The sequence below is a fragment of the Trachurus trachurus genome, assembly GCF_905171665.1.
Source record: "Trachurus trachurus genome assembly, chromosome: 6".
Lineage (NCBI taxonomy): Eukaryota > Metazoa > Chordata > Actinopteri > Carangiformes > Carangidae > Trachurus > Trachurus trachurus.
The window spans coordinates 35,264,350-35,276,880 of record NC_139897.1 but is presented as its reverse complement, the minus strand read 5'-3'; the positions used below and the strand labels follow the sequence as shown (position 1 = coordinate 35,276,880).

General features: G+C 40.6%; 1 protein-coding gene across 1 annotated transcript in view; it reads left to right on the top strand.

Annotated features, from left to right (window-relative positions):
- The first annotated feature begins 3,367 nt into the window (after positions 1-3,367).
- LOC310987122 (CD59 glycoprotein-like) overlaps positions 3,368-12,531 on the top strand; it is an 18,610-nt gene continuing 9,446 nt past the window's right edge. The window contains exon 1 of the mRNA XM_083973294.1: positions 3,368-3,490. The gene's annotated coding sequence lies outside the window, so the exon portion shown is untranslated. The remainder of the gene's footprint in view (positions 3,491-12,531) is intronic.

Below are 12,531 nucleotides of genomic sequence, written 5' to 3'. Positions count from 1 at the left end.
GATAAACAGACTAATACCTAACTTCTTCTGCTCTGAGCCTGTTGCAGTTAAAGGGATAGTTCAACATTTTGTCATATTGGCCCATTGCCATAACCCCTATAGTCATAGCAGTAGGTTTGTTTTCTTTAATTGTCAGTGCAAGCTTTTTTTCATGTAAAACCACTGATGCACGTTGCCTTCAGGGACAGTTTTTCATCATCAGTCTCTGTATTTCCCTCTAAAACAACTCTGTGTGGTAACGTTGTGTTATTATCTCATAGCGTGGTGAATGTGCAGGTCACAACTTGTCCACCAGAGCGTTGTGGAGTTGTTGGATTGTGTATTTGATGAGTTTGATGAGGGAAACCAAGAAATCCCATAATGAGCCTCTGTAGCGTAGCTCTGAGCAGCTCACGGCTCTGCTCCGCCGTTCTAAAAACAGCTTGCACCGACAATTAAAGGTAACAAACCTACTGCTATGACTATAGGGATTATGGTGATGGGCCAGTTTGACTAAATGTTGAACTATCCCTTTAAACTGAGTCCAGCTCCAAAGCCACAGTGGACAGCTGCTGGGTTGAGTTTTATTTGGCAGCAGCAGCAGCAGCTCGGCCGGAGCTTTGAGGAAATGTCCCAGTGACTCATCAGCACTGACTCTGAGTCAGTTTTTTTTTTTTTTCTTCTTTTTTTTAATGTGACCACAAATAGAAATGCTGAATCAACAGTTTGAGGAGTTTATCTGCTGCAGGCCGGACTTGTTTTTCCGTCTTCTTGCTAAACTAAGCTAAGCTAAGCTAAGCTAAGCTAAGCTAACAGCCTCTATGCTCAGTTCACAGTCCTGAGATGAACATTGATCGTTTTAAAAACAAACTGTTCCCCAAGATGTCAAGCTCTGCTTCTTCCTGATGTTCAAGCTTAACGCTCTGTGATCCTGTTGCTTTCTCTCACTGGCAGATGAAACCTGTATGCCTTTGTTTTGTTTAGACTGTCATATTGTGCATGTGTGAACCGTGTGCATGCAGTCGTTGTGTTGGAGCTGAGTGGATGCAGGACGTCGCGTCGGCATCGAGACACTTCAGATTTCACTGCTGCAGTTTCAGTCCAAAAAAAACATCTGACTCATGAATGCCAATAGAATATTTTGTGCTATGCCTTATACTGTGAGTGTGTGTGAGTGAGTGTGTGTGTGTGTGTGTGTGTGTGTGTGTGTGTGTGTGTGTGTTTATATACCGACGTTTGGCTGATTGTAACCTGGCTGCAGAGCTGCAGGGAGTGAAGCTGTTCAGGAGCCAAAAAGAAAAGAGGTGACTCCCTGTTTGCTGTTGTTTCTTGTCTCTGAGGCTTTAAAATCTTTTAATCTGGAGGAGTTTGTTTTATCACTGAGCGACTTCCTGTTCTGAGCTCCAGTCTTAATAACACACACTACTCCACAGTTCAGAGGGAAGTCTTCTTCTTTTACTGCACAACATTTATTTCACAGCTTTACTTTGCAGATTCAGATTAAAATTTCAAAAAATATAATCAATAAATACATTCTGTATCATTATTATTATCATTAAAGGTGAATATATGACTTATTGATCCTACAGAGGGAAATCTGCAATAAAATAAATGCATTCATAATTATAAATAGCAATGTAGATCAGATTATTCAGAAATGTGAATGTCTTTTATCACTTTTGGTACTGTAAGTTCATGCTAAAGTAAAATGACTTTATAATTATAAAATGTACTCTCTCATTTTTCTTCTGCTTATAGACCTATATACTATATCTTGATGAAACAAAAACACATAACCATAATGAGTTGAAATGAGAGAAATATATAAAGTTTTACAAGCTTCTCTAGTTTTTATCCAGTTATTTTCATGAATTATTGTTTCTGTGGTTTCTTTTTCTTTCATTCCATTTTTCAGATGGATTTTAAAAGAAATTGCTTTCTTTCCAAACAATATTGTTCTCATCATAAAAGAAAGATAATATAACTCTATTTCTAAATGAACAGCTGAACCAATAAACATTTTAAATAAATATTCTACATCTAGAATGATTTCATACGATAAGATCAGATATTTATTTATTTATTACTCCAACAATAGGGAAGATTAGAGTATTGCAGCAGCAAATAAAAAAAGATTTGAACATAATAAGAGACTTCAGACTTATTTATTTGTCATTGCACAAGAAACATGAAGTGTCGTTGCTATAGGTTTCCAGAAGACACAGAAATAAACCATATTAAATAGATCTATAAAAATGCAAAAATGAAAATATAAATATGATCTATATAATTAGTGCAAAAGAGCTTAATAATAATAATAAAATAATATCAGTGTAAGAAATAAAAGTTTATTAAGAACATTGTAGCAGCAGGGTGGAGATTATAATTATTATATACTGCTCTGGAAAAAATGAAGAGACCGCTCCCAAAATGATCAGTTTCTCTGGTTTTACTATTTATTGATATGTGTTTGAGTAAAATTCAAATTTTTTTTACTACTGACAACATTTCTCCCAAAATTGAAATAAAAATATTGTCATTTAGAGCTTTTATTGGCTGAAATTGACTAAACTAGTCTAAATAACAGAAATATCAAGTCTTTTCAGACCTTGTATAATAATAATAATGCAAAGAAAACATGTTCATCTTTATTCCTAAGAATATTTTAACTCAGGAAGAGTTTATAACTCAGTTTTAGTGGGAGATGTCGATGTTTAATCCCAGCAGTGGTTTTTATTTATAATCTTCCTATAAAACCAGATGTGGTTCAGGTGACGACCTCATCAGGTGATGACCTCATCAGAGTCTCATTAAGGAGAATGAGTTGTGTTTGTGTTGGTGTTTAAAAAAGAAAAGAACAACTGTCATACATGTAGAGATGCTTTTATAAGAAACATTTGTGAAAGTGCTCTCTTAATTTTTTTTCCAGAGCTGTATATTTTATTAGATAGATAGATAGATAGATAGATAGATAGATAGATAGATAGATAGATAGATAGATAGATAGATAGATAGATAGATAGATAGATAGATAGATAGAGAATACTTTATTCATCTCTAGCAGGGAAATTCAAGTTAGTCCAGTAGCTCACACAACAATGACACAAAAAAGATGAACACAAAAAACATTTTAACAGGTGTTATATAAAACGATTGCAGCAGGAACAATTATTAGGCCTATTATTATATTATAATAATTAGTAATTATTCAAAATCAACACAAAACAGTATTAGTGTAGCCTACAGATGCACATTATAATATATAATACATCATATTGAGGACTTGTCATGGTGTAAACACAGACGCCATCTAGCTGCAGTACCGACGTGCGGCCGACAGGGGGCAGCAGCGACGTCACGGCCTCACGGCGGCTCGACCAATCAGAGCGCTGGCTGCGTTCTGGGCTGGCTGAGCTGGTTAAAAACAAAACACCACACAGAGCGACAACACAACGCAACACCGGACAGACACACAACACTACACACCCCGTGACTGACAAGACAACCGAAGGTAAGCTCTCTCTCTCTCTGTGTGTGTGTGTGTGTGTGTGTGTGTGTGTGTGTGTGTGTGTGTGTGTGTGTGTGTGTGTGTGTGTGTGTGTGTGTGTGTCTTCGCTCTGACCGTTGTTGTTTTTATTCAACGTTTAGACGTTTTTTTCTTTAAAGCTTTAAACTGAAAGTGACGCAGTTGACGTACATACGTATAGATATGACGTATAGACGTAGCCTATAGATGTGTATGTGACTGTCCACCTGCTGGTTATTGTATGTGAGGGGAGAGAGGGGGGAGGAGGGGGAGGAGAGGAGGGAAGTTCGGTCCAAATATGGCGGCGACTGTGGAGAAATACACAACCTGGACAGTTACCAAAGTGTGTGTCATCTGACAGCACGCGCCTCGCCCTCTTCTGAGAGTTTATACATGCGTGTGTGTTTTTTTATTATTGTAATAGACAAATAAAGTCTGACATTAGAACATGTGGGGTGAGGAGGTTACAGATGGAAACAGGGAGAAATCAGCAAACTAAGGTTACACAACATTATAGTACAAGAGGAAAAAAGATCAGGTTCAGGTTAGACAAATAAAATCATTTCAAAAACATGAAAACAATGAAAATAATACTAGAGTCTTTATGGCTTTCTTATCCTCAGATTGATTAATTATTTTGGTGTACCCTATTGTTTGATTTCCTTTTGGAAACGGTGAACACAAAGAGTTGGATTAGTGAATTTCCGGTTGTGGATATGAGCTTTTGGCTAAGATAAGAATAATATTAAATTGACTTCTGGAGCCTGTTTCCAGAAGGAGCAGAGTTCACTTCAGTCTTTTTTATATCTTTGTATAAATAGATTGGAGGGATAGATACGATGGATGAGTTTGAGGGATACTTCTTTGATTTAGTTTGTAATGAAATATTTGTAGAGGAGGGACCATGTGTTTCTCCAGATCAGGTTTCCAGTTTCATACAACACTAGTGGTGGAGAAAATACAGAGCCTGGACAGTTACCAAAGTGTGCCTCGCCCTCTTTCTGAGACTTTATAAATGCGTGTTTTGGTGTTTTTTTTCTTGGTTTATTATTATTAGCCTATTATTTTTTCAATAAATCTTTATTGACAGAAATATATTCAATACAAAGGCAGTTATTATTACTGTAATGTACTACCATCAAACAAACAATTGAACAACAGCCAGGAAGGATGAATAGGATTTAAAAGGTGGCTTAATGTAGCTTTGTCACTGAATTTGAGTAAAACAAAGATTATGTTATTTGGAAAAAAATACAAAACAAACCCTCAAGTAAAATTGACAATTGACAACATAAGCATAGAAAGAGTTTATGAAATTACATTTCTGGGTGTAGATTGTAGATCCACATATTAAACATGTCAAAGCAGATCAGCAAAGATTGTTGCAATTTTTGGGAAATCAAGACAAATTCTGGACTAGAAATCCACCGTGCGGTTTGGGTCACGGTTTTCGGTTCGGTTCAGTATGTTGATCGATGGGAAAATAAATCTAATATGTCTTGTATATTGAGGTTAAAAGGGAAAGAATGAGTCAATCTGACATTGACACATCACTGTGACAGTCTGAGGTTAGAAGGAGGTGAGAATCTGGTGCTAGAGAGGAGACATGGCTGCTGCCTACATGATTCTCATTTATTAGGCAAAGAAAGTTTTATTTAACAAAAGCTAAGAACAATTAGTTATGTTACTTTATATGTTTACGTTATGATACTTTAGTATTGACACCGTAGCCTCATCAGATTGTTATTAGAATGAGGTCATCAGTGTTAATGAGTTCACTGTCACTGCTCCGACATCACAAAACAACAACATGTAAAACCAACATTAAACGTTGTTGTTGTTGTTGTAGAACAGTGTGTGGAAATGTAAAATATCTAAAAACATAAAAGTGGCTGGTGTGTGTCAGTGTGAGTCAGTGTGTGACAGGAAGTAGACCGGGACGGGACCAGACTATCCTCTGATTAGTTTCCTCTGGTTTTCACCTCCTCACTCTGTCACCTGATGGAAAACTAATGATGGAAAACTGATGATGATGATGATGATGATGATGATGATGATGATGATGATGATGATGACAGCATCATGTTCCTAAGCCCCGCCCACCTGCGGCCTGGACCTTGACCTCCTCATCCTCTAATCCAACAATGTATTACAGTTTTTCTCTGTTGGTTTGGCTCATTTCTTGAAACAGAAATTACATTCTTAAAACTATAAGACCATTTGGCCAAACAGTCTTACAGTTCTGCACAACATTACAGCTCACTAGCAAAAGCGCATATCTCTCCCAAAACTGTTCACACATGCTTCAAAACTAGATTCCTTTACCATGTAAAGTGTCAGTACCATCAAAATGGCAAAGATCTTTCTCAATTGCTTTTGGCTCATTTGCATTCACTTAGTGCTTTTACCAAAAATAAACTGGATGGTTCAGCATAACACCATGGATGAGCTGCAGAACCTCATATCTCTCCCAAAACAGTTTACTTATGTGTCAAAACCAAACTTCTTTCTCATGTAAGTAGTCAGTGCCCCCAAAATGCATCATCCCTGTGGCATTCTGTGAGCACTGCAAGTCAAAATGCTTAGATGTTTTGTCACTATGGCAGAGACGTATAAAACCTAAGAAAAGGACTTTACAGTAAGAGCAGCCTCCAAAGTTTGACATCAGCATCACACACACTGCACTCATATTGCCAAGGAAATTGTAACCATTTTTATTCACATATAGCCTACATAAAGTAACTCAAGATTATGTACTGTAAAAACAAAATGTATAGGCCTACAGTTCTCTGTACATGTATGAAATATGAACACAAAAAAAACAGAAAAAATATACCAAGCCTATAGTGCAGTAAACAAAGTTTCACGAGTAGAGACATTTTCACTGGTCATCACTGTCATCACCCTCTGTCTCCTGGCCACCATCTTCATCCTCCTGACCATCCATACACTGCGCTCTGATTGGCCACATATTTTCATCAACATCACCCTAGAGCCCAAAAGGTACAGGCCCTAGCCAAGCTCTATATTTTGGCAGCATTCACAATCATAGACAGCACCAGTCAGGTAGCTAAACAGCTGATTGATTGGTCATCTGAGATGTAGGAACTCCTCCTTCGTTAGTCAAGTTCTAATTTCACCTGACTGTCAATTACTGTCATGAATTTATGAAATGCTGCAAGAAATTCATATGGTTTTCATGGTATTAGCCTACAGTATGTTGACTAATTTTGACAGTTGAACAGACTATTGTGCATATGATGATTTACACAGTGAAATCATGCTGACATGTTTTGGAGAGAGCAACCATTAGACTGAGAATCAACTAATCAGCTTAGATCAGCAAGATCTATTCATTTGGAAAATGTGCTAAATGTATGCTCATTGTGCTAACTCTAGGGTACTTGTACATAACCATTTGCAAAGATGCACTAAGACACTTGAGACATGTACTAAGACATTTGCAATTTGATGAAATCAATGAGAAATGCCATTCTGTTGTGAACATTTGCAAGGTGGTTTGGAGATTTGTCCATGTTATTTTGAGAATGTAATTTCTGTTTCAAGAATTGAGCCAAACCAATAGAGAAAAACTGTAACTCACTCCATGACACACACACACACACACACACACACACACACACACACACACACACACACACACACACACACACACACACACCAGTCATGAGTCATCCAACAGCTCTGAGGTCGCTCCCTAACAACACTAAGGGTGTATTCACACCTGCAGTGTTAGTGCGCACTAAATCTGGTCCAGTTTGGGTCGGTGTGAAAGCACATCGCACTCTAATGCACCAGAACTAGTGCGGCCTGAGGAGGTGGTCTGGTCTCGTCTCGGTTCGGCTCCAGCTGAACTCTGGTGCACTAGTTGATGTGTGAAAGCAACCGCACTCTGGTGCGAGCCAACTGCCAGGCGAACTCAACAAGTTTGAGCTAAAAGGGCTCCTGTAGTCACTGACAACGGGTTAACGCAGCGGGGAGACGCCCGGTGCTCCGGTGCTGCGGAGCTCTGTCCCCACAAACGAAGCAGCAGCAGCAGCAGCAGCAGCAGCGGGGCAGCCGTCGGTGCGTGTCCGCTGAGTCCGCTCAGACACTGGACAGGTCGGCGTCCGTCCCTCGGGTCCGCGGAGCAGCTGATTACCGAGCAGCAGAGCTCCACCCGTGTTTAATGTTTAACCGGGAACTAACGGGACCGAGCTGGGTGAACGCAACCGGAAACCAGCCGGAAGTACCAAACAGAGTTATACATGCAAACAATATAGAAATAAATGACCAGAGCTACTAACAACCGGCCCTACTTGAGTCTCCATCAGGAAAGTTTTATCAATCAGCGCGTCCAGATTCCAACCGGTTGTCATGGAGACATGACGTTCTCCAAGTTTGGTCCAGTGACAAAAAGCAGGTGTGAAAGCAACCGCACTAACTGAAACATGAAACAATGAATCATTTTAAACAATGAATCATTTTAACATCATTTTAACATCAACACGTTAAAGCAGATATCAGCTTCACGGCCGTTTCGGCTAATGCTGCGTTCAAGGCAGGCTTTTGAAACCGTAAGTTACAGCTTCAAGTCACAACTACGACTTGGTAGCGTTCCAGGTAACCCGTAGCTCGTGTTTTTACCATCCTGTTGTCTGTGAAAGTTCCCTATAACGGCCACTCGTAACTTCCGACCCGTGAACTCGTACCAGATCGAACTGGTATGACTTCACAGGAAGGAAAAACACAAAGTACGAGTTTCTTTGAACGCACCATGAGTTAGCAGCCCCCGCCCTTGTCAGGCATCAATTGGTCCTCGTGCTACGTCACCACATTCACGCGCATCCCTTGGCTGCACACACAGCCCTTCATGCCGTTCTCTCTCCTCATTGGATAACACTTGTATCCCACAAGGAAAATTTTCTCCTCGGGTTACAGCAGAGCAGAGTGACGGAGAGACTCGTGTTTAGGCTGAAATACTTCATGTAAGTGATTGCTGACGGAAAATAGGACTATTTAGGACTTATATTAACAAAAACATTCCACTGATATCTGCTTTAACCTAGCACGTCAACATGCTAAACAGGTGTGAATACACCCTAAGGGCCGAGATATACTTGCTGTAAAGTACGCGTACGCGAGCTGCCGCGCGTATCCTGCGTCCGTTTGATGCGTATCCTGCGACCGAACGCACATATCGACGCGAGGTGACGCGACGCAGGATACGCGCGGCAGCTCGCGTACGCGTAGTTTACAGCAAGTAGCCTATATCTCGGCCCTAAGAGTCGACTAGTGAGTAAACTACGTCTTGGTTGAAAGCTGCAGTTAAAAGTTAGTTATCAAGACTCAGACTGGTAGTGAAGTGTAGGACTGAACCTGAAGTGTCAGTCTCAGGTCTAGTCCACACGAACACAGGTGTTTTTGAAACCGTGTGTTTCTCTGCACGGTTTGTTCTTTCATCCAGTCGTGGCTCCTGAAACCAGAGTTTCTTGTAACCGGTGTCCAGGGTGAACTTTTTCGTAAAGTCTGGTTTCAGCTTCATGTGTGGACAGGAAAACCGAGGAAAACCGCAATTTTTTGTCGACATTGTTCGACGTCGCATTGTGTGAGGGTAAACAGTAAGTTGTATCCATGGAGACTTGTGGAGCTCTAGATGTGACCAGCTGACAGAGTTGCTGTTACCTGGTGCTATTTAGCATTTAGCATTTAGCATAGCCGTTGTTGTTTTTCCAGTATGAATTTTTCCAGCCTTGTGATTGGCTAAAATGGCCTTCCTGTTAGGACTGCTATCGCCACCTACTGCTTTGGCATGTGCTTGACATTGTTTGAGGTGGATTTTGCGGTTTCATGTGGACTGAGATATTTTTTATCACACCAGTGGTGTGGACGGGAATTCTTTTTTAACCGGGGGCCATAAAAGTTTGGTTTCAAAAATACCCGTGTTGGTGTGGACTAGGCCTCAGAGCTGAGTGACCACAGGACTACGACGTCACTTCCAAGTCCATAGGAACGACCAATCACTGAAAGGAACGCTGATGGGATTGTATATTAATTGTTTAATAAATTGTATATACTAAAAGAAATGTTCCTAATCTTTTACTGATTCAGATTCATTAATTCAGCGTTAACGTTGTTGATGAGATGACGTCTCTTATTAAAGGGATATTTCAACATTTTGGCAAATTCGCCAAAGGTAACAAACCTACTCCTAAAACTATAGGGGTTATGGCAATGGGCTGCCATTGCCATGAGGACAAACATCTGGAGGCCTGAAACATCTGGAGGTCTGAAACCTCTGAGCTTTCTGAAACCTCTGGAGGCCTCTGAAACATCTGGAGGTCTGAAACCTCTGAGCTTTCTGAAACCTCTGGAGGCCTCTGAAACATCTGGAGGCCTGAAACCTCTGGATGTCTATGAAACCTCTGGAGGTCTCATACAACCACTGAGAAAAAAAAGATACATGAATAAATAAATAGAAATAGAAAAAATGTGAATAGACAGAATAAAAACGGTAAAACTGAACGATGCTCAGAAAGAAAGAAAGAAAGAAAGAAAGAAAGAAAGAAAGAGGGAAAGAACCCAGGACTCTGAATAGGTATTTATTCATTCAGAGTCCTGGGTCTTGTGTCTTATATTTATTTAGCTTTAGGAATTTAAATTGTTGAGACTTGAACACACACACACTGATGTAATCTCTCTTTGCCTCTGAACACACACACACACACACACACACACACACACACACACACACACACACACACACACACACACACACACACACACACACACACACACACACACACATCTGTGGGGAAGTGAGATCTGGTCCAAACACACTTAACACTTAACAGACAAAGGAGAAGATGACTCACAGTTTGCGCAACATCGTGTGATGTGATGTAGATGTGTGTTATTGTTGCTTCACACTTGTACTTGAGTAAAAGTACTTAGGCTGTATTCGAAACCACATACTATACTGCTAGTACATACTGATTTGGCCAAAATGCAGTATGTAGTATGCAAACAAAAGCAAAATCTGCAGTATGCGAAAAATTCCCGGATATCGTAGTGATTCGGGAAATATCTCCCGTATCTGACCAGACTACATTGCGTACTATATCCCACAATGCAATGCTCCCCTGACGTCTAACCGTAACCAAAGGCGGTAGTGAAGTATCTTCGCCGTGTATTGTAACTATGTTAGGCCTATATAGTTTAATAAAATAAAATTTAATGCAGACTGATCGGTTCTTTGTAAAACATGTATTTATTGATGTAAATGTGGTGGTTTGTGTCCGTAGGCTCCAGAGTCCCGAGGCAGCGCTGCTCTTCTGTCCAATACACACAGGAAGCTTCACTTTACATTCACACTAACTAATGCTACTGATACAGCTGTTAGATTTCATCACTGAGACCAACATTCATCTCCTAGAAATAATGTAACCAGCCGGTGGTAAACCTCTAAAAACCTGCGGGTAAGTTAATTAGCGATGGTTTTCTCCCCCGGGATGAGGACGGAGGTTGGCCGGCCGAGCAGCTCTGCAGGCCGGCTGCTGCCTCTGTGATGTCCCGGTCGCTGCAGAGCTTCACTTATCCAAGAAACATCGGAGCAAACTTCTAAACAGCCGTCGTTTGGATAAACTGGCCGTATATTTGGGATCCAAACACTTTCTCACATGAAAACATATTAAAACTTAATAAAGTTCCATAATAACAGCACTAGAGCGGGAAATAAAACAGCCTTTAGCCTGTTTTACAGCTACCGCTACCGGTTGCCGCGACATGCATTCTGGGAAACTTGTATCCACCACTTTATTTTCCCATGATCCATTGCGTCACACCACAACGGAAGTGGGTTTTAGTAGCATTCTAGCGAGCGGCTAACTGGTAGCGTTAGCCACCGGTGTAGGCACCAAATGTGGGGGCTCCGGGCTGCCAAAACCGTTTGGACTAAATCTGATGTTTGTAAAGTTTATAAAACCAATGATTGGACAAACAATACTATTTCTGTGTGCACGTTTTTGTAATTAGTCATGGTTATCGTAGTTGTTAGCTTAGCTGCTGCTGACAGCTAAGTTAACAGCAGCAGCTAAACTAACAGCAGGACGTCAGCTGTTAAAACCCTCCCGTTGTGGGACACCACATGAAACTACTCCAGTTAGCTCAGTCATGTTGGAACTCAGATATCCGCTGGAGAAAATATTTTTTCATGGAGCGTTTATTGAGTCACTGAGTTATTAAAGTTAAACAGGTAGCTAACCGTTAGCCCGGCTAATCTATGATAACCATGACTAATTACAAAAATGTGCACACATAAATAGTAATGTTTGTCCAATCATTGGTTTTATAAACTTTACAAACATCAGATTAGTCTAAACGGTGATATAGTGACATGAAAAAGTAGATAAATATAGTGAAACTCTCGTCCGTCACTATTGTTCTCATGCTGGTTTTCTACCAGGAAGTAGTTGTAAACAACAAGGAGATTCGTCCTATACTAACGCAGTATGTAGTAGGCAGTACAGTAGTATGTGGTTTTAAAAACAGCCTTAGTTCCATTCATGGGCAGCAGGCGGTGTGTGTTGGGGGGCGTGGCCTGTGGGTGAGTGGGCGGGGCTTGGCAGCAGTGGCGTGGCTGAATGACTGAATGAGGAGCCGGTCCAGGGTTTTGATGGAGAGATGAAGGCCTGGCTCGGAGGAGGTCTCTGGTCGCCATGGAGACCAGAGACCTCCTGCAGCAGACCAGAACAAAAACATCTCCGGTCCGGACGGACACGAAAACAAAGAGGCAGGAAGAGTCTGACATCATCATCATCATCATCACCATCACCATCACCATCATCATCATCATAAACATAAACATAAACATCCACATCAGCTGCTTCACAGTCACACTTCCTCTTCTCCTCCTCCTCCTCCTCCTTCTTCTTCCTCTTCTCCTTTTTCTTTGAATTTATGTATTTATTTCAGACATGTTAATTGAATCAGACTTCATCATCACACACAGTTTCAGTTCCACAACA